The sequence below is a fragment of the Perna viridis genome, chromosome 6, assembly GCF_037379345.1.
Source record: "Perna viridis isolate PV_CMFRI_1.1 ecotype Kerala chromosome 6, ASM3737934v1, whole genome shotgun sequence".
In the NCBI taxonomy this organism is placed as follows: Eukaryota; Metazoa; Mollusca; class Bivalvia; order Mytilida; family Mytilidae; genus Perna; species Perna viridis.
Window position 1 is genome coordinate 31,022,744 of NC_142450.1, and position 13,796 is coordinate 31,036,539.

Here is a 13,796-nt window from a genome sequence, read left to right on the forward strand (position 1 = left end):
CGTAAAAGAACCCTGCTGTGGTATTCGATAGGAGTAGGAACCTTTGCGCTCCGCCACAGCAAGAAAAAAATAGGGTAGGTAGGCAAATTATTACATTAAAAAAATACATTGAGTTAATGGGGAAACAATCTAGACTTTAACAGTGCTTGAGCAATAAGGCGATGAATGTTTTGGGTAGTCACAAAAAAATTAGAGTAGGTAAGGTAACAGGCATATAATGTTTTGGCCTTATACTAACTATTAGTTTTATAGTAGTTATATTTCACATAACTTATAAAGAACAAGTGAAGGTTAAATCATGTCAAGTCAGGTCATTCGGCCAATTGAAGCTGGAATACATGACATCACTTAACATTTAAAATTTTAAAAATTACAATCTGAAAAAAAAAAAAATCTGAACTCACTGTCATAATTAAACTAAAATAACAGACAAAATAAATCTCAAAAGTCTAGGTAAAATTTCTTAAGTTTCTTTTGATGTATGAGTGGTATTTAACAAGCATTACAGCACATACTGGCCAAACACTACTTATACAACATGTAAAGGAAAATGGGAGGTTTTAACTTGAAATATAAAAAAACACCGTCGCACTTGCAGTCGATGCAAATCGAAAGTGTCCATAGGTAGTAAATTAATTGGGCTTAATTTATTTTTCCATATTGTCAGAATAAAATATATAGAACGTGAATGGATATGGTTGAATATGTCAAAAAAGACAACCTCAAATAAATGAAAAATGTCAGCTCAAGGCAACCCAAGGGTCTTCAATGCAAGACAAGGAAACTCCCTCAAATCACAGGGTAGGATGCATTTTATATAGCAAAATAGTTGCCCCTATATGCTACAGCAACATAACAGTAAACTGAAAGTGAAGACAAAATAGTACATACAGAGGCCAGATGTTCCTGACTTTGGACAGGAGCAAAAATATGTGGCAGGGTTAAAGTGCTTTAGCGTGATCGCAACCCTACCCTTTTGAAATCCGACCACTGTCAAAAAATATTACATAATTTAACACACCTAAAATTCAGTTTAAAATGTTCCGAGTCCCTTGTTAAAACAGAAATAAAGAAACTGATTATACATTACACAAATGCACAAAGAAGGGATTACTAGTAGTTAACAGAAATACTAGCTCCAGACTAGTTTAAACCTACAAAAACTAATGTCGCCATCGTATGTAATACCGATTTCCAAACTGGGTTGAGAACCACGGTACACCAGAAGTCATACATTTTTTACTATAAGGACACAACCCATGTCATGCCGAAAACTGACTCAATATAGTGTGTTGGTTTCAACAATGTGCAAATAATGCTACAAAATCTTCAATACTCCTGTACATCGACCGTTACTGTAGTGACATTTTAAAAAACTTTTCCAGTCAAATAGACCAAAGATTGCCTTTAATATCAAGTTAACAATAGGTACCTATAGAAAAATCTAGCTTTCTGTAGAAATGTTAGACTGTCTAAGCTGCTGTTATGTATTTTTCCCCAACATATTAATTTTGAGCTAACGGCAAGATTTTTATTTATAAACACTAGCAGTTTTGTGAAAAGATATAGTTACTTGAATATAAATTGTAAGCTTATTACCTTCCGTGAGTTGTCCCGCTTTGATACGTAAAATACAGATGCAAATATTAAACAAAAGGTACAAGAATATATTTACACTCGTTAAAATTGTAAGTTTTTTCTTCCTTGAGTTGTCCCGCTTTGATACGTATAAATACAGATGAAAATCTTAAATAAAAATAATTGTTTGTTTGTTGGGGTTTAACGTCCGAGCAGCAATATTTCAGCTATATTCAGACAATGAACATGAAAGGAAGGGGAAAAAAGGCGGCTGGGTCACAAGGATAATAGGGTCGACAAATTTTGATTGCCACTGGAAAAAGGGAGGATGGGTAAGGTAGGGCAATTTAGCCTCCTGTGGTGGAGCGCAAAGGTTCCTACTCCTATCGAATACCACAGCAGGGTTCTTTAACGTGCGAGGAACGTGGCATCTTTCCAAACACGGTGCACCACTATGGTTTGCGGTCAGGTTTTCCGTATTATAGCCTGACAACCCCAGCATGTAACACGCCAGGGGTACCCCATTCCACTACCTGGGGCACACATCCCAGTTGCTCTGTGGGCTGAGCGCCTAGCCCCCGGCTAGGTTTCTGAGCACTATTTAGTCGCCTTATACGACAAGCTTAGCGCTGCTGCAGGCCTATTCTTTTAACACCCGGACCTGCACGGGGCTAAATAAAAATAATAAAATCTCTGTTTCTGTTCCATTAGCAGAAGCCTAGAACTAAAATGATATACGGGAAATTTGCCAATTACCAGTAGTTTTATTAAACTACAAAGCTTACTACTTAAATATCATGAATAGATACATAAATGCTATACGGAATACTCAAATATATTCCCAGTATTGACATTATAAATTACATGAGAGTAGTAGTTCTTCACAACACATCTACATGTTGAAACTTCCATAAAGTTATATAGAATCTTACCTGTACACTTGGTAACGTTTTTTTTTTAATTAATTAATTTATTTTATTTTTTTTTTTGGTTTGGTTGGATTGTGTGTTTGGGTTTTTTTTTATGTATTTAATGCCAATGCTGGTGGACCAAAGGTCCCTACGGGTATTTACTAACCCAGTAGTCAGACTCGTCTGACCCCAAATTATTTAAAGCCATGACAATTCAAATAAATGCGCTATGAAACATAGAACAAAGTAAGCTTAATTTGACAAGAAATGATAAAATTCTTGAACATGGAAAGTTTTTTTTTTTCAAATTCAGAAAAACTTTTACTAGTTAACTAAATAAAAGGAAATAAACTGATGAAACAAGCAAAAATGAAGATACTGTCTAAAATATGAACCATGGCGAACTCTGCGACTGAGTAGAAACAGCATTTATTTATGCACCATTGATGAGTCTGACATTTTGTTGAAGGAGCTGCATTATTGTAACTAAATGGACAGGAAGTAGCCTTCATGACATTGAATAGAATGGCTGAAGGCAGTGAAGCCACATACAATTTACCACATTTCAGCTTGGTTAAAATTAACAGAGGTAATGGCAGTTTAATACAGTTGGCAAATACAAAATAAGTTGAAACGATGTAAAAGAATCGTTACCGAGCAATTATTCGAAATCATTCAATTTTCGATTTTATTATGGTTGTGCAACCCTTAAATACAACGACTCATAAGATTTTTCGAGTATATTGTTGTGTCAATAAAAATGATCTTCAACTTCAAGACCAAGCTTGATAGCGTTCATGCAAGGATTCAGTTTATTGTTTTTTTAAATTTGAGTCTAGGGTCTAAAACCAGCGGTTGTCCGGACCCTAAACTTTTAACCTAGGGCCTCTGAAATTTCATTTCCCAAGGTGTTGACCCTTCAATTCTTAGTCACTTTCTTTGATTTACCTTCAGTCATAGATTGGAATATAGCCCAGGACCTTCCATGATTAAAAATGTCAATGTTTGTTTGTTGGGGTTTAACGTCCGAGCAGCAATATTTCAGCTATATTCAGACGATGAACATGAAATGATGAAATGAAAAAGGGATGGGACACAAAGACAATGGGGTCGACAAATTTTGATTGCCACTGGAAATAGGGCGAGGTGGGTAGGGTGGAGCAATTAAGCCTCCTGTGGCGGAGCCCTATGGTTCCTACTCCGGGAGAATACCACAGTAGGGTTCTTTAACGTGCGAGGAACGTGGCATCTTTCCCAACACGGTGCACCACTATGGTTTGCGGTCAGGTTTTCCGTATTATAGCCTGACAACCCCTGCATGTGACACGCCAGGCGTGCCCCATTCAACCACCTGGGGCACACATCCCAGTTGCTGTGGGCAGAGCGCCCTAACCCCTGGCCAGGGTTCTGAGCACTATTTAGTCGCCTTTTACGACAAGCTTAGCGCTGCTGCATGCCTATTCTTTTAACACCCGAACCTGCACGGGGCGAAATGTCAATATGAACCCTTAAGAAATCAGATGCGCTAAATATGGTCTAAAATGTATTGATTCCTACAAATCAACTCTTGTATACATACATCTACGTGACAGTTGTGGAGTTGCATCACTTTACTCTAGTCATTACTATTGGAAGATATTCAGCAATGCTATGTAAATCGAGACCTTACATTTTGTTCATGTTAAAGTCCCGATAGTTAACCCTGTGTCCGATTCACTCCTGGCATGAAAAAAAAATATTTTGTCTATAATTATTTCAAATACAAACATTCATTTCATATTTTCATCTTGGAAGCAAAAGAACGACAAATCATAGTGGTGCACCGTGTACGGAAAGATGCCACGTTCCTCGCACGTTAAAGAACCCTACTGTGGTATTCTCCCGGAGTAGGAACCATAGGGCTCCGCCACAGAAGGCTAAATTGCCCGACCCTACCCACCTCTCCCTATTTCCAGAGGCAATCTAAATTTATCGCCCCCATTGTCCTTGTGTCCCATCCCTTTTTCGTTTCATCATCATTTAATGTTCATTTTATCATCAATTTCATGTTCATCGTCTGAATATAGCTGCAATATTGCTGCTCGGACGTTAAACCCCAACAGACAAACAAACAAACAAAGCAAAAGAACGAATTTATTGTAAACCATCCGCTAGAATCTTGGTTACCTCAATTACTCTTTCAATTAAAAAACAATTTTATATTAAGGAAGTTGAAGATCAGAATTCGAACAGTTATAAATTTGTGTGTTTAAACATGAAAATAAATTATTTCAGCTATAAAAAGTAAAATATTTTGATACATATGCATTTTAATTATATTTTATAGTAATCTGTGTCTCATATTTTTACGCATTCGAATACAGGGTTGAGTAATAGGGTGGAATCGTAAGAATATCGGACAGTCTTACGTTATCGTAAGTAGCTGAAACTGGATAAAACGACAAATAACATCCATAGAGACAGCTTCGAAAAATTAATTGTGTAGACTTAAAAAAGACTAAACAAGGATCGAGATGGTTTTGATCATTACAGAATGAAATCGCATGGGATTACGGACGAGGTGTTCCGATTTCTTCGTAAATATGACAAGCCAAGTAAATAAGAATAGTAATCAAGATTCCAGCAAAAATCAAAAGAATGTAATCCAGGGACAAAGACCAGACATGGAAAACAAACATAACAAAGAACATAAAGTAACTAAAATAATACATACAAAGTAACAAAAGTAAATGAGCAACTCGGGACTCCACTAAAAGCTTGTACCATGGACCAGGTGCACCTGTAGGCTAAGGTTATCTACAAACACCAGCAGAGTTGCACATAAAAAGTCAAGTCTGGGGTAGACAAGAGAGGAAAGGAAAACTATATTTTTTGCCTGTATATTTAAGCTTTAATATAAAATACATTTTTTTTTGTCGTCGCATTTTAAAATATTGATCAAGTTCAAGATCATTGATATAAAATTTTATCTCTAAGTTGTCTTCGATTTCACATCGCCGCGTGCAGGTCCGGTGTCAAAAGATTAGGCCTACAGCAGCACTAAGCTTGTAAATAGTGCTCAGAAACCTAGCCGGGGCTAGGCGCTCTGCCCACAAAGCAACTGGGATGTGTGCCCTAGTTGGTGGAATGGGGTACCCCTGGCGTGTTACATGCTGGGGTTGTCGGGCTATAATACGGAAAACCTGACCGCAAACCATAGTGGTGCACCGTGTTGGGAAAGATACCACGTTCCTCGCACGTTAAAGAACCCTGCTGTGGTATTCGATAGGAGTAGGAACCTTTGCACACCGCCACAGGAGGCAAAATTGCCCGACTCTACCCACCCACCCCCTTTTTCTAGTGGCAATCTAAATTTGTCGATCTTATTGTCCTTGAGTCCCACCCCTTTTTGATTTCATCACAATTTCATTTCATGTTCATTTTATCATCAATTTCATGTTCATCGCCTAAATATAGCTGGAAATATTGCTGCTCGTGCGTTAAACCCCAACAATCAATCAATCGATTTCACATCAAAGACAACATCAGATATGATCCATGACTGAAGCATGTACTCTTCTTGGGTATTTTGTTTTCTCTTAAGCACGTCTGTTGTGAGTAGAACATTACTGCATGTAATGGGGGGATTGGGGGTCATTACCTCATTTGACTGAAATCCGTTTATATACTATCGAACATTTACGTAATTATGCGTCTGCAAGTGATTTTAGTCATGGACAGAACTTAATAATCTATTAATAGTTTCAGAATCGAAAATAAAACTAAGTTTTTGAAGTGTCTAAAGAAGTTCGACCAAATGCAACATTCAAATTTTTATCGAGAAAATATTAATATCTTCGGTTACAAACCTTTCTCCTTCATCTGTCATTCATGCATGTGTTCTTTTAAATATAGTTACATATTGCAGAAGAAAAGAAATCGTAATTTAGGAGCTCATGAACGAATGAAAAGTAGCATCTTTATTAGACAAAATTCAGTAAAAAGAAACTTCCATTTCTTTTCAATGCAAGACCATTCTACGAAATGCATGGAAAAAAATGTCAAATTTTGAAAGGCTAAAAATCAAATATTTTCATTGTCTAGTAGATTAAAAAATAAATCCATTCATTGTTAACTTGTCTTGGCTTTCTGATACATTGTTCTCTCATGATGGGGAGTGCATTATGGAATTTTCGGTATTTTGACTTCAATATTTTTCTACGATCTTGCACTCACGTGCTTATACGTTATATTTATTGACATTAAACCAATTCATTAGGTATTGACGGTTTGAATAACCGTCAGTTCTAATTGCTCATAAATCAATGATTTGTTTTTTAACTTAACAGTATTTTTCTTTTTCTTATTTCTCTTCCAAATGGAAAATACTAGCTGATTTAATAATATCACATCGTACGATTCTTTTGTAGTTAACAAAAAAAATCCTCATCATAATTATGATTTATAAATGTTAGTTATATAACAAGTTACATGTCTGGGGGTTCTTATGAATATTAATTTTTAAATGTTCTATAGACATGTCGTAATTTCATATCTATGTTTATAAAAAAAGATATTTTTATATTAAGAAACAAATTATCTATTCAGCCTCATTTCTTTGCAGAGTATTATTTTACAGCTAAATGTACGAATATACTAATTGTTGTAAAAACATGTCAAGTAACTTTTTCTAATTAACGCTGGTCATTATGAACTACTATTCTGTCAGGTATCTATGTATAAATGAGTGAATTATCTACTTTAATAAGAGACGATAAATATACACATGTAGTGTCCATTTAGCTGGCCATTCGGCATTAAATATATATCTTTGACCTATAACCGGGTCAGATTATGCAATTTTTGACCTGTAGTACACTCACAGCAGTTAGCCTGTAACATGCCGAATGACCTGCTTTAGTAGTCTGGTCAATTGCTAAAAATTTCACTTCATTTTATTGTCAAGGATTAAATTGAAGGTGCATTCTTGCTGTATTATAATGGATTAAAACTGATATTTCACGGATGGCTACGCGTACATATTATAGTGGTAAGTCAATTGTTGACTCTTATGATATAACTCTGTGCGTTATACAACACAATTGTTTGCTCACCGACCTGCTGTGGTCAGTTCACAGTTACATACTTTCATCTCCACAAAACATCTGCTATACTGTGGCGTGTTACCTAGAATTTTACTTTTATAATCTATGTATAATAATAAAGATTATAAGTGAAAATGTAGTCTTAAAGGCGCATGGATTTATGCGCAATATAATCGGCATGTATTGATCTGCCCGTTAAAAATAACTGACCGGAGTTCTGTCCATCACCAATAAACCACGTGTGTCGAAAGATCACCATTATAATTCAAATACTAGTAATTCATCGACACGTGATATTATATATTCAAATGAGTGAGTATTTTTAATATTTGCATTATATAATACAAATTTCGTTTTTTATCAGTTTATAGCTGAGAAAAGAAGATACAGCTTCGTAGATTAGTGTAATCCACATTAATGTATTACTCTTTCTTTTCCTAACTTCCAAAAATTATTATAAGACAAAACTTAAGAGGCTTATTTAAATAATTCTTAACGCTGCGAATATCTCAATTAAAAAGATTTCTTTTATTAATTTTGTAAATATAAAAAAAACAGGAAAAAGCTTTATCGACTTTGCATCATAATAGTAAACCTCTTTAGGAACAGTATAAATAACAGCATTTAAAATCCTTCATCCGTTGCAAAGTAATATTAATTAAAACTGACAAATATCTCATCAGGCAAAGGTAACAATAACAAGTGAATTTAATCACTAAGCAACCGAATATTATTATTTACTGCATTCAAAACGAAAGGAAATCAAGTGTCGGTAATTATAGTTTCTCCTAATACATGTACATGTAGAATATTAATATATGCATTTAGCAAGTGTATTAAGCACACTAACATTGTCTTTCGGTAAAACAAAAATTACGCTATTAACATTCGTAGTAAATTTGACCTTTCCGATTGAGTTGACCCCCGGATTACTTATCTACGATTGGCCAAAGATTATCTCCCTGAGAAAAATCAATGCATGTTTACATTACTTATTGTCCATTATCTGGGCCAGTACATTTAATACTAGTGACCATTTGACCCAGATACATGTAGGTGTGTATTTATAGGGAAATATCGCTGATTTTCTTGTACACCACTTAATTGATTGATTTGCTATTACTGTAAACACACAAGAAGACATTAAATAAAGGTGTTAAAATTGCCATCGTACGGCGTAGGTTCAGTTGTACATTTTACTTGTTGTTGGTGTACGAAATAAAGTGTTTGATTTTCTAAATACTCATGTGACCTTATTGTTTGATTAGCCGTAGGACCTGTAGAAATTTTGTCATCTAATTGATAATTTAACTTAGATAAAAGATCTAGAGTAGCCGTCAACGGTATACGATATTTCTTTCAAATAATTAATGTCAACTGAATTATCCTTAAAGTAGCTTATAATGTAATGTCGGAAAGGTCTTTTGCGACATTTGCCCATTCCTTCTCGTTATGTACATTAATTGTAGATGTGTATATAATATATATCTTTTTATTGGCTCACATGGCCAAAGGTCATGTGGGCTATTGCATTCACTAGACGTCTGTCGTTGTCGTCGTTAACAATTTTTCAAAAATCTTCTCTGACACTACTCGACCAATTGAAACCAAATTCGGTACATGTATGAATGTTCCTTGTTGTATCCTGCATAGAACTGATGTGGGTATTTTTGATCTGTCGAAAAACATGGCCGCCGTTTTTAACAATAGATCATAGGGGTCAGACAGTATTTTTTCGCATATTATATCTCCAAAATCGCTAGATGTAGCCAAATTCTTCCAATTGCCGAAATGATCCTTATTATAAGATCTACAAAAGTATCCAGGGATCAAAGTTGTCAGACAACTCCTTACAAGAGTTATTGCCTTAGAAAGATAAAAAAAAATGACGGTTTTAACAGTATTCAGCCAATACCTTAACTACAAAAGATAGAAACTCTCAATTGCTGAAATGATTCTTATAATAAGTCCTACCAAAGTCTTCTTGAGTCAAAATTATCGGACAATTCCTTGGTAAATTGATTGCTCTTGAAAGACAAAATTTAACAGGTGAGCGATTCGGATTCCTTAGAGCTTTTTGTTTCCTCAAGAGACGGGAGTCAAAATATTTATTTAAAAAATCTTCTAAGCCCCCCTTTTCCGAAATGGTCGTCCCCTGGCGGTTATGATTTCGGTACGCCACTTCGATTTTAATTTTGTTCACGATGTAGATAATTCTTAAATGGTAGAATATAAAGACAACAACAGTGTATCGACTTATAAATATACGGATGAGGCTAAGAATCGGAGTAAAATGGGAAGCTTCGCTGTCAGTGACCGGTATACCGTCAATGCATTTCGGTTGCTCCAATAGAACGATTGTAATATAGAAAATCAATAATCTAATGTCCAAGATAGGATTTTTTGCTTATTGAAATAGAGCATATAATCGCAAAAACTATTGATCTTGAACTTGATAATATATCATATATTTATATTCGTGGTACGGCTAAAACAAATGTTCATATTTTCGATTACATTTTTTGTAAACTTGCTTCATCTAGCCGTGTTATTGCGTTCAGAGAGATATACGTTTTATTTCGTTTGAAAACTTAAAGTTAAATTTTGGCCCTGTATTAATTTTTATCGCATGATTCATTGCTTACGATATCAAGTTCAAGATCAAATTCTCAAATTTCATGAAATAACTGAAAATGGCTTATGTTTTATGTGGTAATTCGTTATGTTGATCTATTTTTGTCCATTTTGGATATTTGTCCTCTATTTCTAAGTTATTTACTACATGATGACTTATTGTATGCTTAGTGCATATACAACATGGTACTTAGTTAAAAAATGAATGATAACGACTTAATGTCAGTAGTGTTTGACACTTGTCGCAGAGTTGATTTATTGCTGCTGTATTACCGGATTATTATCATTTGCAATATGACGGGTGCCGCGGGCGGAGCAGGAATATTTACCCTTCTGGAGGACCTGGTGTCACGCCAGTGCTTTTGTTATTTTGTGTGACGTCTTATTTTCCTTCTCTTTAGTTTTAGCCCCGCGCAGGTCCGGGTGTTAAAAGAATAGGCCTGCAGCAGCGCTAAGCTTGTCGTATAAGGCGACTAAATAGTGCTCAGAAACCTAGCCGGGGGCTAGGCGCTCTGCCCACAGAGCAACTGGGATGTGTGCCCCAGGTGGTGGAATGGGGTACCCCTGGCGTGTTACATGCTGGGGTTGTCAGGCTATAATACGGAAAACCTGACCGCAAACCATAGTGGTGCACCGTGTTGGGAAAGATGCCACGTTCCTCGCACGTTAAAGAACCCTGCTGTGGTATTCGATAGGAGTAGGAACCTTTGCGCTCCGCCACAGGAGGCTAAATTGCCCGACCTTACCCATCCCCCCTTTTTCCAGTGGCAATCAAATTTTGTCGACCCTATTATCCTTGTGACCCATCCTTTTTTTTTATTTCATGTTCATTTTATCATCCATTTCATGTTCATTGTCTGAATATAGCTGAAATAATGCTGCTCGTACGTTAAACCCCAACAAACAAAGAAACAAACACTTGTCGCAGAGTTGATTTATTGCTGCTGTATTACCGGATTATTATCATTTGCAATATGACGGGTGCCGCGGGCGGAGCAGGAATATTTACCCTTCTGGAGGACCTGGTGTCACGCCAGTGCTTTTGTTATTTTGTGTGACGTCTTATTTTCCTTCTCTTTAGTTTTAGCCCCGCGCAGGTCCGGGTGTTAAAAGAATAGGCCTGCAGCAGCGCTAAGCTTGTCGTAAAAGGCGACTAAATAGTGTTCAGAAACCTAGCCGGGGGCTAGCCGCTCTGCCCACAGAGCAACATGGGTGTGTGCCCCAGTTGGTGGAATGGGGTACCCCTGGCGTGTTGCATGCTGGGTTTGTTAGGCTATAATACGGAAAACCTGACCGCAAACCATAGTGGTGCACCGTGTTGGGAAAGATGCCACGTTCCTCGCACGTTAAAGAACCCTACTGTGGTATTCTCCAGGAGTAGGAACCATAGGGCTCCGCCACAGGAGGCTAAATTGCCCGACCTTACACATTCCCCCTTTTTCCAGTGGCAATCAAAATTTGTCGATCCTATTATCCTCGTGTCCCATCCTTTTTTTCATTTCATGTTCATTTAATCATCCATTTCATGTTCATCGTCTGAATATAGCTGAAATATTGCTGCTCGGACGTTAAACCCCAACAAACAAACAAACAAACTTTTTCATTTTATCATCAGTTTCATGTTTATCGCCTGAATAAAGCTGAAATATTGCTGCTCAGGCGTTAAATCCTAACAATCAATCAATCAAGACCCGTGCAGGTCCGGGTGTCAGAAGAATAGGCCTGCAGCAGCGCAGAGCTTGTCGTAAAAGGCTTCTAAATAGTGCTCAGAACCTTAGCCGGGGCTAGGGCGCTCTGCCCACAGAGCAACTGGGTTGTGTGCCTCAGGTAGTGGAATGGGGTACCCCTGGTGTTACATGATTGGGTTGTCAGGCTATAATACGGAATACCTGACCGCAAACCATAGTGGTGCACCGTGTTTGGAAAGATGCTACGTTCCTCGCATGTTCAAAAACCCTACTGTGGTATTCTCCCGGAGTAAGAACCATAGGGCTCCGCCACAAGAGTATAAATTGCCCGACCCTACCCACCTCTCCCTATTTCCAGGGCAATCAAAATTTGTCGACCCCATTATCCTTGTGTCCCCTCCCTTTTTTCATTTTATCATCATCATCATCATCATTTCATGTTTTTTTTTCATTGTATCATCCCTCTCATGTTCATCGCCTGAATATAGCTGAAATATTGATGCTCGGGCGGTAAACCCCAACAAACAAACAAGCAAATCAATCAATCAACAATCTTTTAAACGCACGACAGAAGCGTTCGTTTATTTTTGTACATTCATTAGTTCATTTATTTAAGTGTTATTTATATATGTTTTCTATTATTTTTTTTTAATTTTCATTAATTCTATTTTCGATTTTTTCTTTTTTCATTAACATTTGTTAATATTATTAAACTGCGTTACTGTATCGTGCGTTGAATTTGGTTTGTCCATACCTGCCTTTACTGTTCAGGGTTCTTCAACTGTGGTCGTATCCAGCTGCGCCCTACAAAATATTTTATTATTTTGTTTTACTAGCGTTTTTCATTCAGCATTATCTCGATAAAGGTTTTTCTTGAAATAGTTTTCTTTAAATATATATAACACTTGAATAGTATCGAGCATTTTTGCATTAGGCGGGCTTGAATGTAATCTGTTTCTGTGAATTTAAAATTCAACATTTCCCCCATAACAAATACAGTATTGATTGTGTCAAGTTTGTTTTTTTTTTCAATCCCCGGTTAGTGGAGAGATTACCAAGTTCTTGACCAAGGCCACCGGCTGATCACTGTAATATCTAAAGGAAGCGGTAATCCATTTAATCTGTTTGTATGTTAGTATGTTGAACACATTGTTGTTTACTTAGTTCAATATTCTGACAGAAACCATATTTATGGCTCGCTTGATAAGCTTCAAATATTATCTTGTCCTGATGGCTGGATTACCTTCATATATCCAGTTGCCAATACTTCACTATCGACCACCGTCAGCAATTGTTTCTGTAAACGATATGGCTATTGTCGTGTGAAGAATGTCGGTGAGATTGCTGCAAAAACTTGTGGAATTTCAGATTTATGAAAAGAATAAAAATGTCTTTTCATCATTATCATATTACACTTTCGCATGTACAAATTTGCAAATAAACAAACTGTGGCATGAGAAAAATTGAATTAAACGATCGCTTGACAAAATAAACATACATGTAATTTTGCATACTGCTGATTATCTGTACGTATCCGAACAATTGCTTTGAGGATTTATTATTATTATTATTTCTATTTTGGTATGTATTGTGTGCCTTGTTTAAAGAAATGCACGTTTGTTTTCTTTATCGTCACTGGTGTAGTTTGGGCGTACTTCACGTAACACCATACTGTCGGATTCTTTTCATGGGTCTTCGCAACAGCATCATCCCGAAAATGCATTTGAATTGCGTATTTTAAATCAATGATCCATTTTTACTCTCCTCTCTAAGTAAGATTTATGTATTTTCACGTTCAGAAATTTTCTATTGATATTCTGATCCGACTATTCAATCCCATATTCTATGAAAAAACTATTACAGTCTGTATATTGTTTGTTTGATTAAGCACTGTAATATAT